The sequence below is a fragment of the Abramis brama genome (genome assembly GCF_963993115.1).
Source record: "Abramis brama genome assembly, chromosome: 13".
Lineage (NCBI taxonomy): Eukaryota > Metazoa > Chordata > Actinopteri > Cypriniformes > Leuciscidae > Abramis > Abramis brama.
In genome coordinates, this window is record NC_139975.1 from 1,209,098 (window position 1) to 1,227,623 (window position 18,526).

At 38.6% G+C, this 18,526-nt stretch overlaps 1 protein-coding gene across 1 annotated transcript in view; it reads left to right on the forward strand.

The window, feature by feature from the left end:
• The first annotated feature begins 228 nt into the window (after positions 1 to 228).
• The window catches only part of LOC311094849 (uncharacterized protein), a 37,827-nt gene continuing 19,529 nt past the window's right edge, over positions 229 to 18,526 (forward strand). Inside the window, exon 1 of the mRNA XM_084133024.1 lies at positions 229 to 388. The gene's annotated coding sequence lies outside the window, so the exon portion shown is untranslated. The remainder of the gene's footprint in view (positions 389 to 18,526) is intronic.

Genomic DNA, 18,526 nt, shown 5'->3' on the forward strand with positions numbered 1-18,526 from the left:
CCTATGATATAACGCCATTATTCTCTGTACATTCTGCCATCATAATAAAAATAATAATAATAATCCTCAGAAAAGCATTAGGGCCTTCACCCTTTCAGGGCTTGGGTCGTAATTAGGGCACAAAGAACACAAGCAAACCAGAAGAGAAGAGTTTCGGTTCCTGTATTCGATCTATCTATAAAAAAAGCCCCAACACTGTTTTTCTGCCCTTTCTCCGCCCAGCTCACACATCCTCATACTCTCAAACATATGCAGAGGACATTGTGACACACACTTGTGCTTTAACTTGTAAGGTGTTAAGGAGTGGTTTCTGTAATTCAGTCAAATCAAGGCAAGGTTTGTGTTCTCAGGCTGCAGACGTTAGAAGACTGACTACTACAGTAGACACGTGAGTACATTGTTCATAGATTTATCCACTTTTAATAACATTCAATGTATGAATTAAAGAAAAGCAACAAAACCTCAGTTTGTGATTGTTTGTTTCATGATCTCAGTGAAAGTACTGAAGTCTGCCCTGATATATCTGCTCTGCCGACACTGGCAGGGTTTATTAGATGAACTTTTAGGACTTCATCTGGATTTTGCTAAATGTCAAACATCATTCTTTATGTCCACCGTTGCTGATTTGAACTGTTTTTTTTTTTTGACTACTACGTTTATTCTCCTGTCTACTTTAACTCTTTATCGTGCTTCAAATTCTTATCTGTATTTCTGACTAGTTTATTTTTCCTAATTAGATTCCTAATTTCCTAAATAGACTTTGCTAATTGTTGTCTGAGTACAGTATTCTGGTTGTAGAGTATTTTGCGAATCGTGAATGATTTTGTGTCTATGGCTCAGAGCAAAATCTACAATCTGTAGAATTAAATAACATCAGACATGCATTACTGTAATCTTTAGATGATATATTGTGCCATTTGAATAAATATATGTCATCATACTCCATTGTTTCAAAGCAGCTTTACAGAAATGCATGTGTCTACATTATAATTAGTGTGCTCTGCTATCAGAGGTGACTGTGTCCATGTTAGGGATGGCGAAAACTAAATTTCTTGACCGACCACCGAGCCTCATTAACCGGTTGAAACCGGTTAACCGATTAGTTTAAAATATGCTACGCTATTTGAAATAACAGCCATTTCGAGCCGCGTCTGCAATTTCGCAACTCTGTCGCATCTCTCTGCCGCTCTGCCTCCCGCTCACACACACACTGGCCCGGCACCGCCCTTCAACTCACGTCACTTTTTTTAAATCCCTTACAGCGCGAAACATGATGAGTCCCGCAAACGCGGCGCCGAGGAGCTTGTATGTAATCGGAGGACAAATGGCTCCTTAGTTTCTAAATGGTTTGGGTAACAGTTACAAGGTGATCGCGTTAAAAATAAAGGCATTTGTCTAGCGTTAGAAGCTCATTTGAAACATTGCCGCGGCTCATTTAAGAAAATGACAGCTCCGAAGAGACGCCGCTTTAGTTTGAGGTAGCTAACAATAATAAAGAAAGATGATGATCATCATCACCTTACATCATAGATGATGTGCTACTACTGTATTTAAGCACTGTATCACACAAGTTGCAACTTACATCTGTCATTCTTTTTGGTGAAATGGTCCCACACACTACTTTTCTTTGCACGCTTTATCCTGTCGTCTGCCCTGCCTCTAACCTCGAGTGTTTAGCCTGTAGCCTTTACTTTTCGCAAACCTTATGAGCGCGCGAACCCAAACGCTGTGACCTCGCGCCAAATGTTTTTATTGGTTTATTAAGTACAAAGAGGCGAGTATGAAAAATTGATTGTGAGGGATTTGTTCACTTCACACAAAAAAATATTGGAATGAGATGGCTAACTGTAGTAGCGTTTAGTCCACTGTCTATAATAGCCTAATTTAGAGATCACTTTTTTTTTTTTTTTAACCGACTATCGACAGCTTTGATCGGTTAACGTTGATACGGTCAACCATCGGTCAAACGGTCATCGGTTAACATCCCTAGTCCATGTAGCCGCATGTATTTCAGAAATACACATATAAAAATGTTGGCTTTCCAATAAAAACAGTCTCTGAGAAACTGAGAAATCGTCCCCCACTCTCCTCTACTGTAATGTTTTAATACAGACGAACAAAGGAGCTTTTCAGGGTTAATTTTTTGTTCATCATTAACCCTGTAAATGCTGATGCTGAAGAAAACTGCAAATCACACCTATTACAGACAGACTTCTGCACTACAGTATAGTGCTATAAAATACAACATTACTTGTACAAAATACATGCAGCTTTAAAAATAACTGCAGACAGATCTGCCACGTCATTTATCAAAAAAGGCTATGTTATATAGTATATTAGTTGTCCTTATATTACATGTCCTTATGTATATATATTATAGATGTGCAGTCGAGTTCTACTAGTGTTTGATGAAGTCATAAAAAGCTTGTTATTCGTATAACTTGCTTTCTTTGTAAAAGTTTCACCTGAATACAGCATAATTAATCATTTACTGTTAATATTCTGTATTATATAATTCTTTTAATCATTTTGTATTAATCTTTTTGATCATCAATTTTTATCGATTACATTGTGTCTTACACCCTTCAGTGGTAACACTTATACAATAATAAAGTGATCATAAATTATTTACAAACTATTAGTAAATTTATAGTTCATAAATAGTATTGTTAACACATTAAAAGGCTATCTACAAATATCGAGTTCCCTGTCAGTCAGTCACATTCAGCGTTACGTCAGACGTGAACTGACGAATTGGGATCATCTTTGAGTGTAAACTAAACGAGCCGATGGACATTGCTGTGCAAGATCTGCCATGGCACACCCGGCCCAAGAAGTATATGAGGAATATAAGCGTTCTTGCACTCGCACATTCAAGCTTTCGCTTCAGAGCCGAGCGTGTGTTGTTCTGCTCTGCAATCATCATCGAGTGTGCTCTGAGTTAGAAGAAGCTCTTCAATCAAGTGTTGGTGTGACGGCGCGTCAGCGGTGGTCGCTGTTAAAGAGCATTTCCTACACTTTACTGCAGTTCAGCTTAAAGAGCAGCTGAACACTGCAGACTTTATCTTTATCTGGTTTATCAGTGTGTGCTGTGGCAATTTCCCCTTCAGCACATAAAGAGCTTGTTTCCCTGCACTGCAAAACATGCTTTTCTTACTTAGTATTTAGGGCCCAAGCCCTGAAAGGGCGGAGGCCCTATTGTTTTCGTAAGGATTATTTTTTTCTTCATTATTTTTTTTTGCCTTTTTGCCACTTTTGGGGCCCTTAACATGCTCAAAAACTCTTGAAACTTTGCACACAGGTCAGAACCTGCAGCCATCAGGGCTGGGCTGAAGCTGGTACCCGGGCGTGGCAGGGGGGCTCGACAGCGCCCCCTGGAATGGGGTCCGAAATCTTGGTCCATAAATCAAACACGCTTGCATGTAATAATATGAAACTCAGTACACATATAGATCTCATCGTGCCGAACAACTTTCGTGCTCTAAGTTTTACACCAGCCCAACAGGAAGTCGGTTATTATACGTTGTTTGGAAAACGCATACAATCGAATTTGAAATACTCCTCCTAGGTAATTCATCCAGTCGCCGCCAAACTCGGTGTGAATGAAGTCAAGACATTGAGGATGAATTCTTTGCGAACAGATTTTTGATATCTCGAACGGTTTGGCCGTGGCGAGGAAACGAATTTATGGCGAATAATGGAAACAGGAAGTGTGTTATAACTTCTGCATACATTATCTGATATTGCTGAAAGCAGTGTGTTCGTTGTAAGAGGCCGATCACATGGATGGGACATTTGTGAGTCAAAGTTATAGCGCCACCAACTGGCAACAGGAAGTGTGTCACTTTCAAAATGCTTTGAAATCACTCTCTTATTTTTACCCGATTTGCTTAAAACATTATGTGTATAATGTAGACACACGGCAGATGTAGACCTGTGAAAGGATTATTGATATCTTAGATTCGCTAGTTGCACAAAGCCGCCATTTTGGATTTCGGATCAGCGATGGTATGCTAAGACACTTCCGGTTTCGCATTACGCCCGGTGCAGGGAGCCGGAGAAAGCCGAAATTGATCTTTTATAGTTGTTTATAGAATCAATTATCACTTAAAATACTACTAAGATCCATATTACTATCACACGAGCTATAGCAATTAAATGCACGGACGCATAGTCAGATTATGAATAAAATACAACTGTTCACAAACAGAAGATTGTATTTGACTCATGCTGCATGCTGCATACACATACGCAATGACAATTATGCCTACTGCAAATATAGAGTTACAACTACGACTAGAGTTGTTTACATAAAATGCACCGTGAACATTCACATGTTTCCCCTGTGATCGGCTACAATTCGCTCCGTGCACGGCGACCATTGACATTCGAACTTGAGTGTGTGGGCCAGTATTTCCAGTGAAAACTACGGTGATCTGTATCTGAAATACACTGAAAAGTTCATTCTTAATGAACTTTTAGTGCCTTGAGGAGGGAGAGGAGGGAGAGGGGGGATGCAGAGATAAGGAAGAAGGACAGGTTTGGACAGGCGATTGTCACGGTTCATAGATCCAATGTCTCTCTCTCGTCTCGTGCTTTGTTGTTTACATGTTTGTGCTTCCTCACATTGGAGTCCCGAGTTCATGTACAAAGTTTGGTTTTGATACGTGATAGAGTTCCTGAAATATGAACTACTTCCTGTTTTGGCGACTACGCCGCAGATTTCGTTTGGCTGTGACGGGCAAACGCTTCCGAAAATCAAAAATCCTTCTAGTAACTTTTGTGAGGCTTGGTCCAAGGATCATGTACGTCCAGTTTCGTGAAGTTCGGACTAAATTTGTGACCTGTGAAAATTTAGTTTCGCTTTCTGTTCAATCCAGTGTGGCGGACAAACGACATGGACTCGTGATGTCATCTTCGCGAGCAACTTAATCCGGTACTGGCCGTACGTTTTAAAGTTGGAACGGTGTCTCTGTCTCAAAGGGCCTAGGCGCAGGAGCTGGCCAAAATTTTTCTCCCGGGAATAATAACTAGAATTAAAGCTGCAAGCAGCATTTATCGGGGTTCAAGCAATTAAGGCCTTTAAGGCCTTAAAGCACAAAAGCATAAAAAGTTATTAAGTTTTATTTAGCAAGCATGTAACCACTGACATCATAGATGGAAAAGATCATGTTCTAGCATGATTTACCATGATATACCACATTCTAAAATGATTTACCATAGTTCATCATGATTTATGATGGTTTACCATGATTTACCCTGTTCTAGCATAGTTTACCATGATTTACCATGTTCTAGCATGATATACCACGTTCTAGAATGATTTACTAGGATTCTTACATGATTTACCTTGATACACCACATTCTACTATTATTTACTATGACTTACCATGTTTCTAGCGTGATTTACCATGATTTACCACATTACTAGCAATTATGTGAAGTGTCAGTGCAAATGAAGTGATAAACACTGACAAAATATGATTGTGTTATAATAGTTATTGTTATACAAGTGATTTGTTTTGTGTCTACTCTAAATATGAATGAATCCAAAAGCACATGTGAAAAGACTTCATTAATAAGTAGAATGGCCAGCAGAAGCCAGTAGAAGACCACTTATTGGCTCACTTTCACTTTAAACTTCATGATTTGCACCAGTTTTCTGCACTAAATCAAACCAGTCTTTCCATGTTAACTCAATAATGCATGCTTACACACACACACACACACAAATATGTTTTTTGGATATGTTGTTGAGAAAATATATTTAATTGTATAAAAATAGGCATTTCTTTGTGATCTAATAATATAAAACTATGTTACCAGTATAGGGCTGTAAAGATTCCTCGATTATAGTCAAGTACTCGATTTAAAAAAATCCTTGATTGCAATTTACCCCTCGAGTAATTGGCAAAATACTGAAAGTGGTGCATTCCACAGATGAGAATCCAACAACCGCAGAATTACAGTTTTCTAGGACAACGCGATATTTAAACAGGGCTCCAGACTAACTTTTTTTACTAGGAGCGCTGTAGCCCCTGACTGAAAATTTAGGGGCACACCTTAAATCAACTTGCAATGCAATTATTCAAATTTCCCCCAAAATAACTACTGACAAATTATTTATTTATTATTTAATAATAAATAGACTTAATGTACAGATATTACAATGTGCAGTTTTATTTTAAGTTCACAGGCACCAGACTAACATCTGAGGGCAGCGGCACCGCAGACACTGAGTTTTACAAAAAAATATCTGGTAGCACTGGGGCTGACAATAAAGCACTAAGCTTAGTTTAGGGTGTAGATGAAATTAACTTTAATTATTATCATTCATAATGTCTTAATATTAATTAAAAAGCAAACCGAGTGAAATAAATTATATTAGGGAGTGAAAATAGCCAATAAGCATCTTACTGTTTACAATGGTAATTTATTTATTTTATTATTTTTAAATAAGTGTATAAATAAGAGTTTAAATAAGACCATTTTTGAAGGATGAACAAAAAAAATGTGTTGGTCATCACATTAAAAATAACATTTCTATATGATAGTTTTGAAGTGCTGGAAAAAGATGAGTAGCCTAACAGTTAGTACTTGTAAGCGTTTGACTATTTCTGTCACATTATGGTTACAGTTACTACATTAAATCCATGGTGAATGTCGCTGATTTGTGGTCTGAAAGCCCAGTGTTTCTCCTGGTTTCCACATCAGCGCTGTTTGATCTGATATCTGATTATGTTATTAATTCTGAGGTGAATTCAATGGATTTCTTCACTGGATCTCCAGAGTCTGGATCTCCTAGTAACAGTGTCGCGTGATCGAGATCGGCCCGCGACTGGCAAGTTCGGGCTGCTGCGCTCATAGGCTGCGCCATAGATATCATATATAAACGCGTTTATATATTATATCTATGGGCTGCGCTGTCTATTATTGATTCAAACTAATAAACGGTCTGTGAAGCATAAAGGAGTAAGTTAGCGCATTTTCGTTCCGCTTTCATTTTGTTTGGATTCGCTGCTCGGCAACGTTGTGGTCGAATAAATCGAATAAATATTTGGTCGCACCGGCAGGAAAAATGGTCGCAAAATGCGACCAATTGATCGCAGTCTGGAGCCCACCATTTACAGTCATAATATAGCATAGTGCCATTGTGAAATCACAAAGGCTGTGATTCAGTTAAATAAATATATCCTCTGTTTTTTGTTTGTTTTTTTCACAGAGAAGACACTTCAATTACATGAGTGCAGATTAGCCTACATGTTAAAATTACCTCAGCTCCGTCCACAGTAAACGCTGCTCCAAGCAAACTCAGTCTCTGCAGTGCTGTTTGTTTACGTTTCCAATAACGTGCAAATATGGGAACGCAAGTCGGACGCAGTTTGTTTCATAGTTGCACTGTTATCATTTGTGGAGCACATCTGGGTTTCTCAAACTGCTGTTCATCGCGATTTCAAAATAAAAGTTTAAACATCGCGATTTCAAAATAAAAGTTTAAACTCTCGCTCTGAGTTTGCATGTTTTGATGTGCACATGTTCTTGTTCAAGAAATTACAGTGGCTGTAGCATTTCTATCGTACAGAAGTGGCCAAATATTAAAGGTTAAGTTGACATTTGAATTTAATGTTGTTTGGCCAATAAACAAGGATTTGATAATGCCTTAGTAGTGTAACAACAACCAGGCCGCTGGTGCCCTCTGCAGGCATTTGTTATTCATGTACATAAGTTATCTCTATATTAGTTTATATCATTTATTTTACATGGGTATATTTTAACAGTGTTGTTCAATAAAACCCATATAATTACTTACTTTGATACTTTACTTGAACCAATCATTATTGCTTGTTATTATATATTTGTATTTTAAGTCATTTTAAAGGCTGTTGTTAACTTGAATCTATTTTTTACCACATTTTTTTATCCGATTACTTGAATAGAATACTCGATTACTAAAATAATCGATAGCTACAGCCCTATCATAATAAAAAAGATTGCTTTTTAAAGCAATTTATTTTTGTTTCCCAATACTGAAAGCTAATGAAAAGATCATATGTAATCTTGCTGCTCCCTCAAGTGGACAAAAGTGGTATTATAGCTTACATTTTACAATTGAAGTGTTTAAATGAATGAGTGAATGAATGGGAATTTGGTTTTTCACTTATATCTCGGTAACCAGAACGCAAAAAATTCTGAAACTCAGAGCATAGATAGTGCTCGAGGAGCCCTGTTGAATGAGACTATCATTCAGGCCCGCGACAACACGTTTCGATCAAGAGCCTGGAGAGGACCTTACCATCAAAATTTGAGCGCGCAACGACTTTCCGTTTTCGAGTTATGAGTTAATTTGTATTCGGGGACGTGGCGTAAATGCCGTTTTACTTTCGGTTTCAGTATTCACTTGTGACTCAGTTGTCAATAGTAATACAACAATAGATTAATTTTGACAAAATGTGATTGTAAATGTTAAAATAATGATTTTATAAAGTCTAAATATGAATTATAGAACAATATTAGGGAGTAGTATGATGAAATGACAGCAGGGGGCAGTAAAATACCACTTATTGGCTTAATATGCTATGTTATTCATATTCACCTTTTTTATTAACTGTTATAGAGGCAAATTTTGTCCGATCTGTCTTTTTCATGCTTGTTCTGACTTGTTTTTAAGGTCTGATCATTCATATTAGAGATATAGGCTTTTGTGGACACTTGGTCAAGGCTACATATTGAAGTGACCCTATTATAGCCATCCAAATGAAGAAGTTATAATTTTTCTGATAATTATTGAGTACAGATAATTGCACTGCACTGGTTTTGAACATTATTATATGAACATTATATGAGCACAGATGGAAAACACCATTTACAGCCAATACAGGCAATTTACCATAGGAAATATATGGTTTTAAAGCATTTTAACAGTTATAGCGCCACCTATGGTCCGATCTCCATAAAAATGTCCATGCTTCTTTAGCATGTTATGTCACATATGCTCATCAATTTTTGTGAAATTCTGACTTTTTATTTAGGATTTATAGACGTTTGAGTGTATTAGGACATGCCTATTTTCTAAATGACCCTCTTATAGCCAACCAAAAGCAAAATTTCAACTTCTTTTTGATAATTATTGATCTAGAAAGTCCAGAGAATTGTCCTAGAATGGTCTGGTTCTGATCGGGCGAAAAACCAGGGACTAGTTCGCAAAAGTAGGTTTTTAACATAATTCCGAATATTTAATGAATGGTTTGATTGACAGCAATGGTTCTTGAGGCAAAGTTGTTCTCCATGAGGAGATCTATCAAATGATATGCATATTGTGTGGATGAGTGTAACACCACGTGATTACAGAGTCATAAAACTCGTTAGCGCCAACTAGTGGCCGATTTCTTTCAAAATTCTTACAGACCTCTAGAACCATGAGTTGAACATGCCCATCGAGTTTCGTTTCGATCGGTCTCCATTAACCTTGTCTAATAGGTGCTCAACTTCATTGGCCAATGGCGGCCATGTTTTTCAAGATACGCCAATGTCCTCATAGATTTACATGGCACCTTGGACCAAGAGACTGCATACCAATTTTCAAGTCAATCGGACTAACGGTCAGGTGGTTATAGCCCTTTTCATGTTTTTTCCATGTTTTAGCGCCATCTAGTGTTCAATCGTCGCGATTTTTTTACTGTGACCCCAGATTGAGCTCATACATATGTGTACCGAGTTTGGTGAAAATATCTCATTGCGTTCCCGAGTTATAGCCATTTTAGTAAAATTAGCTCCGCCTCCTGCGAACGTTTTGACACCTCATAGCAACCATGTATCGAAATTTCAACTTTTTTTCGATAATTATTGATATTCAGACTCCAGAGAACATTTCTGCACTGGTTTGGTTCCGATCGGGCGAAAAACCAGGGACTAGTTTGCAAAAGTAGGTTTTGAACAAAATCCAATATGGCGGAAAAATTTGCATACCGGAAATGAAATACCTCCTATATTTTTTGTTCGGCTTGAGCCAAGGATTCCAATGATGTATGACACTTGAAGCTGGGACAAATGGTTATTGAGATATGAGCAAAATAGTGGATTTTTTTTGTTTTTTGCGCTATAGCGCCACCTATAGGCCAATCGGGCTCATACTTTGATAACCTCTCCTCGATTTTTGTACTACCTTGTGGCCAAGTTTCAAGTCTCTAGCACTTACGGTTTGGGCTGCACAATGCGTTTTAGCGGAGAAGAATAATAATAATAATAATAAAAATCCTTACAAATACAATAGGGTTTCAGCACTTCGTGCTTGAACCCCTAAAAATACATTTCCGGAGGAACTGCAAAGTGTGCTTGCTCGGGTGCGGTTCACTAACGTTAGCAGATAGTGGATAAGGGTGCGTTGAAGATTGCTTGATTTGAGAATTTCAACAATAGTACTTTTTTCAAGATTGTGCAAGCGCTTGTGGAAAGGAGACAGCGGCGCGCTCGCGCTTTCCACTTGTTTTTACACATCTAATGTGCGTTCCATTCGACAGGGTCCATATGCAGTGTTCACTGCTCCCCTACTCCCTGAGCACAGTATATCAGTTGAAGTGGACTTTACTGACAATAACCGCTCATTTGAAACGCCCAGCAAATGTCATCAAAGAAAGTCAACGACGGAGTCGCGCAGATTATGATATAACATATATATAGGACTACATTCATATTTTAATTTTTATTATTATATTATATATTTACAATTATATTGCACTATTTTCAACAACCTAAAATAAAATCACTTTTTACTTCACAAACTAGCTAAGCTGGCTGCATTCACTGAGGTAAATTATAATCATCAAATGTAGTATATGTAATATTCACAACAATAACCGTTAAAATACTGTCATTTGTATAACAATGGCGAAATGTACGAATACTTGCACACATACGTAAACTCCTCCATCGTTAGTTATGACCGTTCTGACTGGTGATGATCGACATGGTGCGCGAAATGACAGTTGTGTAATCATCGCTCTCCACTTCCTGTGAAGTGATGTATCGATGTTCCCTTATTCCCTATGCCGTGCGCAGTGCCCTTCGAACTGAACATGTTCGCTCCCTTCGGATTAGACTCTAACTTAAGATGGCGGAAAACCCTGTGAAGTCCACTTCGCAGTCCACTTACGCATCTCTAGACGAAGTTGTTGATTGTTTGAGCATGTGACTGCGCGTTTCTCCTTGTTTTCTATTGTTATGCGCAGCATATTTCCCGTGCGCACAAACACAACCACAGACAATGAATTGTTTCTTCGATATGTTTTTTTCATTATTTTTTATTAACTGTTTTGAGAACTGGAAATGCACAATTCATGCATACAAATCTGTATAAATGAAGATGATTAAATTAGACCGATCCAAAAAACGAAATTCAGGCCTAGCATTTATTAAGACAAACCTAGTAAAAACGAATGCAGTCTATACACTGACTTGCCAGCTCTGTGAAATGTAATACAACAGTGCCACCTACTGTCTAAATGCATTAACATTAAAAGTGTGAGGTCTTTTGCATAGACATAGGTAAATGGGTTTGTCAATTAGCCTGAAATAAAAAATAAAATAAAAAAATTCACATCTTGTGCTTCCTCACATTGGAGTCCCGAGTTCATGTACAAAGTTTGGTTTCGATACGTGACAGAGTTCCTGAGATATGGACTACTTCCTGTTTGGCGACTACGCCGCCGATTTCGTTTGGCTGTGACGGGCAAACGCTTCCGAAAATCAAAAATCCTTCTAGTAACTTTTGTGAGGCTTTGTCCAAGGATCATGTACGTCCAGTTTCGTGAAGTTCGGACCAAATTTGTGACCTGTGAAACTTTAGTTTAGCTTTCTGTTCAATCCAATATTGCGGACAAACGACATGGACTCATGATGTCATCTTCGCGAGCAACTTACACCGGTGCTGACCGGACGTTTTAAAGTTGGAACGGTGTCTCTGTCTCAAAGGGCCTAGGCGCAGGAGCTGGACAAATAGCTGGGGGGGGGGGTTGCCAAATTATGTAAAATTTTGGATTTTTTTTTTAAATTTTTTAATCTTGTACTTCCTCACATTGGAGTCTTGAGTTAATGTACAAAGTTTGGTTTCGATACGTGACAGAGTTCCTGAGATATGAACTACTTCCTGTTTTGGCGACTACGCCGCTGATTTCGTTTGGCTGTGACGGGCAAACGCTTCCGAAAATCAAAAATCCTTCTAGTAACTTTTGTGAGGCTTGGTCCAAGGATCATGTACGTCTAGTTTCGTGAAGTTCGGACTAAATTTGTGACCTGTGAAAATTTAGTTTCGCTTTCTGTTCAATCCAATATTGCGGACAAACGACATGGACTCGTGATGTCATCTTCGCGAGCAACTTACAGCGGTACTGACCGTACGTTTTAAAGTTGGAACGGTGTCTCTGTCTCAAAGGGCCTAGGCGCAGGAGCTGGCCAAAATTTTTCTCCCGGGAATAATAATAATAATAACTAGAAAAATGCATTTCCGGAGGAACTGCAAAGTGTGCTTGCTCGGGTGCAGTGCACTAACGTTAGCAGGTAGTGGATAGATGCGAGATGCGAGAAAAAATGCGAGAATGCGAGAAAAAAGATGTAAAACTGTCTTTTATTTTTGAATTTAATTCCTCAATCAGCGCTGGACCGGCATTTTCTGTCTTCCGCTGAGCCCTGGCCGTAGACAGATCATATGTTTTACCCTGTCAATGCAGTGGCCTGCGTTGCGCTGATCTTATTCACACTATCGAGTGTAGGTGCAGCATTCTAACACTGAGTCATAATGAGCTGTTTGTGAAGAAATTATCCGCTTCCAAATTATGTCATTTTAATCACGAAATTGAAAGATTAAAAAACAATTTGCTCTTTATGGTGTGCGAGTGATAGAGCTCGGCAGCAACGAACCATCAGCTCGCAGCGTAACAACATTGAATGCTCGGCCGAACAGCTGATCATAGCTGTACTGGGCGCCTTATTATTTTCCATCTCCATAAATATATCTAGTAGTAAAGCTAATGCAAGGGCTAGAAATCTATTCATCTTTTGCTGATACTTCCTTAGCTGTGTCTGAAACCGCTCACTCGTTCACTAATCCCTACATAGTGAATGGCAGTTGAGTGCACTACATCAGCAAAGAATTCGGACGCTGACATAATTATCACGCGCCAGAGAGCTCAGACAATTTGTCATAAACATTACCTACCCATCTTTAATATTTCCATTTTTTGGCTGTATGAATTGTATGTAACAATTGTATGTATGTATTTTTCACGTTTATTGCGTTATTTGATTAAAAAAAAAATAATAAAAACACTTGCTTGTCATATTTATTTACTTTTTACATTTATATGTGAAAATAAAAGAGAACAAAACACTACACAACACATTTGATTTTTCAAATATAGATATAACGGTATATATAAATAAATAACCAGGCGTCTGGTCTTATAAATTATTGTTTTCTAACTCGCGTGCACCGTTGCCATGGTGACATTTTTGTTTATTTTTCATTCGCGCTCTGTCGCCTTATCGTGTTGGATTGTGGGAAATACTGTCTCAGCAAGTGTACATCGTATGCGTTTATATACTGTCTATGATCGTATGTACACTCGAATTCAGAGAGGATTGGGTAAAAGTAGTGAAGAATGGAGGGAATGATGTCGTTCACTCAGAATTCGGACACCTCTACAAAATGGCCGACACCCTAAATAGTGCACTATATAGTGGATAGGGAGCGATTTCAGACACAGCTCTTGTCATCATGGAGAGCGCAGTTCATGGTTGCATAGCAACAACAGACGCCACAGGAGAACAAGCGCTTGTGGAAAGGAGACAGCGGCGCGCTCGCGCTTTCCACTTGTTTTTACACATCTAATGTGCGTTCCATTCGACAGGGTCCATATGCAGTGTTCACTGCTCCCCTACTCCCTGAGCACAGTATATCAGCTGAAGTGGACTTCACTGACAATAACCGCTCATTTGAAACGCCCAGCAAATGTCATTAAAGAAAGTCAACGACAGAGTCGCGCAGATTATATAACATATATATAGGACTACATTCATATTTTAATTTTTATTATTATATTATATATTTACAATTATATTGCACTATTTTACAACTACCTAAAATAAAATCACTTTACTTCACAAACTAGCTAAGCTGGCTGCATTCACTGAGGTAAATTATAATCATCAAAAATAGTATATGTAATATTCACAACAATAACCGTTAAAAATACTGTCATTTGTATAACAATGGCGAAATGTATTACTTGCACACATACGTAAACTCCTCCATCGTTATGACCGTTCTGACTGGTGATGATCGACATGGTGCGCGAAATGACAGTTGGGTGATCATGGCTCTCCACTTCCTGTGAAGTGATGTATCGATGTTCCCTTATTCCCTATGCCGTGCGCAGTGCCCTTCGAACTGAACATGTTCGCTCCCTTCGGATTAGACTCTAACTTAAGATGGCGGAAAACCCTGTGAAGTCCACTTCGCAGTCCACAACGCACCTCTAGATTGTTTGAGCACAACGCACGTTGTTGATTGTTTGAGCATGTGACTGTGCGTTTCTCCTTGTTTTCTATTGTTATGAGCAGCATATTTCCCGTACGCACAAACACAGCCACAGACAATGAATTCTTTGTTCGGTTATCGAAGAAGAGCATGATGTATTTTGTATAAAGTTTTTTTTTTTTTTTTTTTTTTTATTAACTGCTTTGAGGATTGGAAATGCACAATTCATGCATACAAATCTGTATTAATAAATGAAGATGATTAAAATAGACCAATGCAAAAAACGAAATTCATGCCTGCATTTATTAAGACAAACCTGGTAAAAACGAATGCAGTCTTTATACACTGACTTGGCTGCTCTGTGAAATGTAATACAACAGTGCCACCTACTGTCTAAATGCATTAACATTAAAAGGTGAAACTCTTGCATAGACATAGGTAAATGGGTTTGTCTATTAGCCTGAAATTAAAAAAAAATTAAAAAATTTCAGATCTTGTGCTTCCTCACATTGGAGTCCCGAGTTCATGTACAAAGTTTGGTTTCGATACGTGACAGAGTTCCTGAGATATGGACGACTTCCTGTTTTGGCGACTACGCCGCCGATTTCGTTTGGCTGTGACGGGCAAACGCTTCCGAAAATCAAAAATCCTTCTAGTAACTTTTGTGAGGCTTGGTCCAAGGATCATGTACGTCCAGTTTCGTGAAGTTCGGACCAAATTTGTGACCTGTGAAACTTTAGTTTAGCTTTCTATTCAATCCAATATTGCGGACAAACGACATGGACTCATGATGTCATCTTCGCGAGCAACTTACACCGGTACTGACCGGACGTTTTAAAGTTGGAACGGTGTCTCTGTCTCAAAGGGCCTAGGCGCAGGAGCTGGCCAAATAGCTGGGGGGGGGGGTTGCCAAATTATGTAAAATTTTGGATTTTTTTTAATATTTTTTTTATCTTGTACATCCTCACATTGGAGTCTTGAGTTAATGTACAAAGTTTGGTTTCGATACGTGACAGAGTTCCTGAAATATGAACTACTTCCTGTTTTGGCGACTACGCCGCAGATTTCGTTTGGCTGTGACGGGCAAACGCTTCCGAAAATCAAAAATCCTTCTAGTAACTTTTGTGAGGCTTGGTCCAAGGATCATGTACGTCTAGTTTCGTGAAGTTCGGACTAAATTTGTGACCTGTGAAAATTTAGTTTCGCTTTCTGTTCAATCCAGTGTGGCGGACAAACGACATGGACTCGTGATGTCATCTTCGCGAGCAACTTAATCCGGTACTGACCGTACGTTTTAAAGTTGGAACGGTGTCTCTGTCTCAAAGGGCCTAGGCGCAGGAGCTGGCCAAAATTTTTCTCCCGGGAATAATAATAATAATAATAAGAACTAGAAAAGTGCATTTCCGGAGGAACTGCAAAGTGTGCTTGCTCGGGTGCAGTGCACTAACGTTAGCAGGTAGTGGATAGATGCGAGATGCGAGAAAAAATGTGAGAATGCGAGAAAAAAGATGTCAAACTGTCTTTTATTTTCTAATTTAATTCCTCAATCAGTGCTGGACCGGCATTTTCTGTCTTCCGCTGAGCCCTGGCCGTGGTGTGCGAGTGATAGAGCGCGGCAGCAACAAACCATCAGCTTGCAGCGTAAATGCTCGGCCGAACAGCTGATCATAGCTGTACAGGGCGCCTTATTATTTTCCATCTCCATAAATATATCTAGTAGTAAAGCTAATGCAAGGGCTAGAAATCTAAGCTTTTGCTGATACTTCCTTAGCTGTGTCTGAAACCGCTCACTCGTTCACTAATCCCTACATAGTGAATGGCAGTTGAGTGCACTACATCAGCAAAGAATTCGGACGCTGACATAATTATCACGCGCCAGAGAGCTCAGACAATTTGTCATAAACATTACCTACCCATCTTTAATATTTCCATTTTTTGGCTGTATGAATTGTATGTAACAATTGTATGTATGTATTTTTCACGTTTATTGCGTTATTTGAATAAAAAAAAAAAGATAATAAAAACACTTGCTTTGTCATATTTATTTACTTTTTACATTTATATGTGAAAATAAAAGAGAACAAAACACTACACAACACATTTGATTTTTCAAATATAGATATAACGGTATATATAAATAAATAACCAGGCGTCTGGTCTTATAAATTATTGTTTTCTAACTCGCGTGCACCGTTGCCATGGTGACATTTTTGTTTATTTTTCATTCGTGCTCTATCGCCTTATCGTGTTGGATTGTGGGAAATAGTGTCTCAGCAAGTGTACATCGTATGCGTTTATATACTGTCTATGATCGTATGTACACTCGAATTCAGAGAGGATTGTGGATAAAAGTAGTGAAGAATGTAGGGAATGATGTCGTTCACTCAGAATTCGGACACCACTACAAAATGGCAGACACCCTAAATAGTGCACTATATAGTGGATAGGGAGCGATTTCAGTCACAGCTCTTGTCATCTTGGAGAGTGCAGTTAATGGTTGCATAGCAACGACAGACGCCACAGGAGAACAAGCGCTTGTAGAAAGGAGACAGCGGCGCGCTCGCGCTTTCCACTTGTTTTTACACATCTAATGTGCGTTCCATTCGACAGGGTCCATATGCAATGTTCACTGCTCCCCTACTCCCTGAGCACAGTATATCAGTTGAAGTGGACTTCACTGACAATAACCGCTCATTTGAAACGCCCAGCAAATGTCATCAAAGAAAGTCAACGACGGAGTCGCGCAGATTATGATATAACAAATATATATAGGACTACATTCATATTTTAATTTTTATTATTATATTATATATTTACAATTATATTGCACTATTTTACAACTACCTAAAATAAAATCACTTTACTTCACAAACTAGCTAAGCTGGCTGCATTCACTGAGGTAAATTATAATCATCAAAAATAGTATATGTAATATTCACAACAATAACCGTTAAAAATACTGTCATTTGTATAACAATGGCGAAATGTATTACTTGCACACATACGTAAACTCCTCCATCGTTATGACCGTTCTGACTGGTGATGATCGACATGGTGCGCGAAATGACAGTTGGGTGATCATGGCTCTCCACTTCCTGTGAAGTGATGTATCGATGTTCCCTTATTCCCTATGCCGTGCGCAGTGCCCTTCGAACTGAACATGTTCGCTCCCTTCGGATTAGACTCTAACTTAAGATGGCGGAAAACCCTGTGAAGTCCACTTCGCAGTCCACAACGCACCTCTAGAGCGACGTTGTTGATTGTTTGAGCATGTGACTGCGCGTTTCTCCTTGTTTTCTATTGTTATGCGCAGCATATTTCCCGTACGCACAAACACAGCCACAGACAATGAATTGTTTGTTCGGTTATCGAAGAAGAGCATGATGTATTTTGTATAAAGTTTTTTTTTATTTTTTTTTTTATTAACTGCTTTGAGGATTGGAAATGCACAATTCATGCATACAAATCTGTATTAATAAATGAAGATGATTAAATTAGACCGATGCAAAAAACGAAATTCATGCCTGCATTTATTAAGACAAACCTGGTAAAAACGAATGCAGTCTATACACTGACTTGGCTGCTCTGTGAAATGTAATACAACAGTGCCACCTACTGTCTAAATGCATTAACATTAAAAGGTGAAACTCTTGCATAGACATAGGTAAATGGGTTTGTCTATTAGCCTGAAATAAAAAAATAAAAAAAAATAAAATCAGATCTTGTGCTTCCTCACATTGGAGTCCCGAGTTCATGTATAAAGTTTGGTTTCGATACGTGACAGAGTTCCTGAGATATGGACGACTTCCTGTTTGGCGACTACGCCGCTGATTTCGTTTGGCTGTGACGGGCAAACGCTTCCGAAAATCAAAAATCCTTCTAGTAACTTTTGTGAGGCTTGGTCCAAGGATCATGTACGTCCAGTTTCGTGAAGTTCGGACCAAATTTGTGACCTGTGAAACTTTAGTTTCGCTTTCTGTTCAATCCAATATGGCG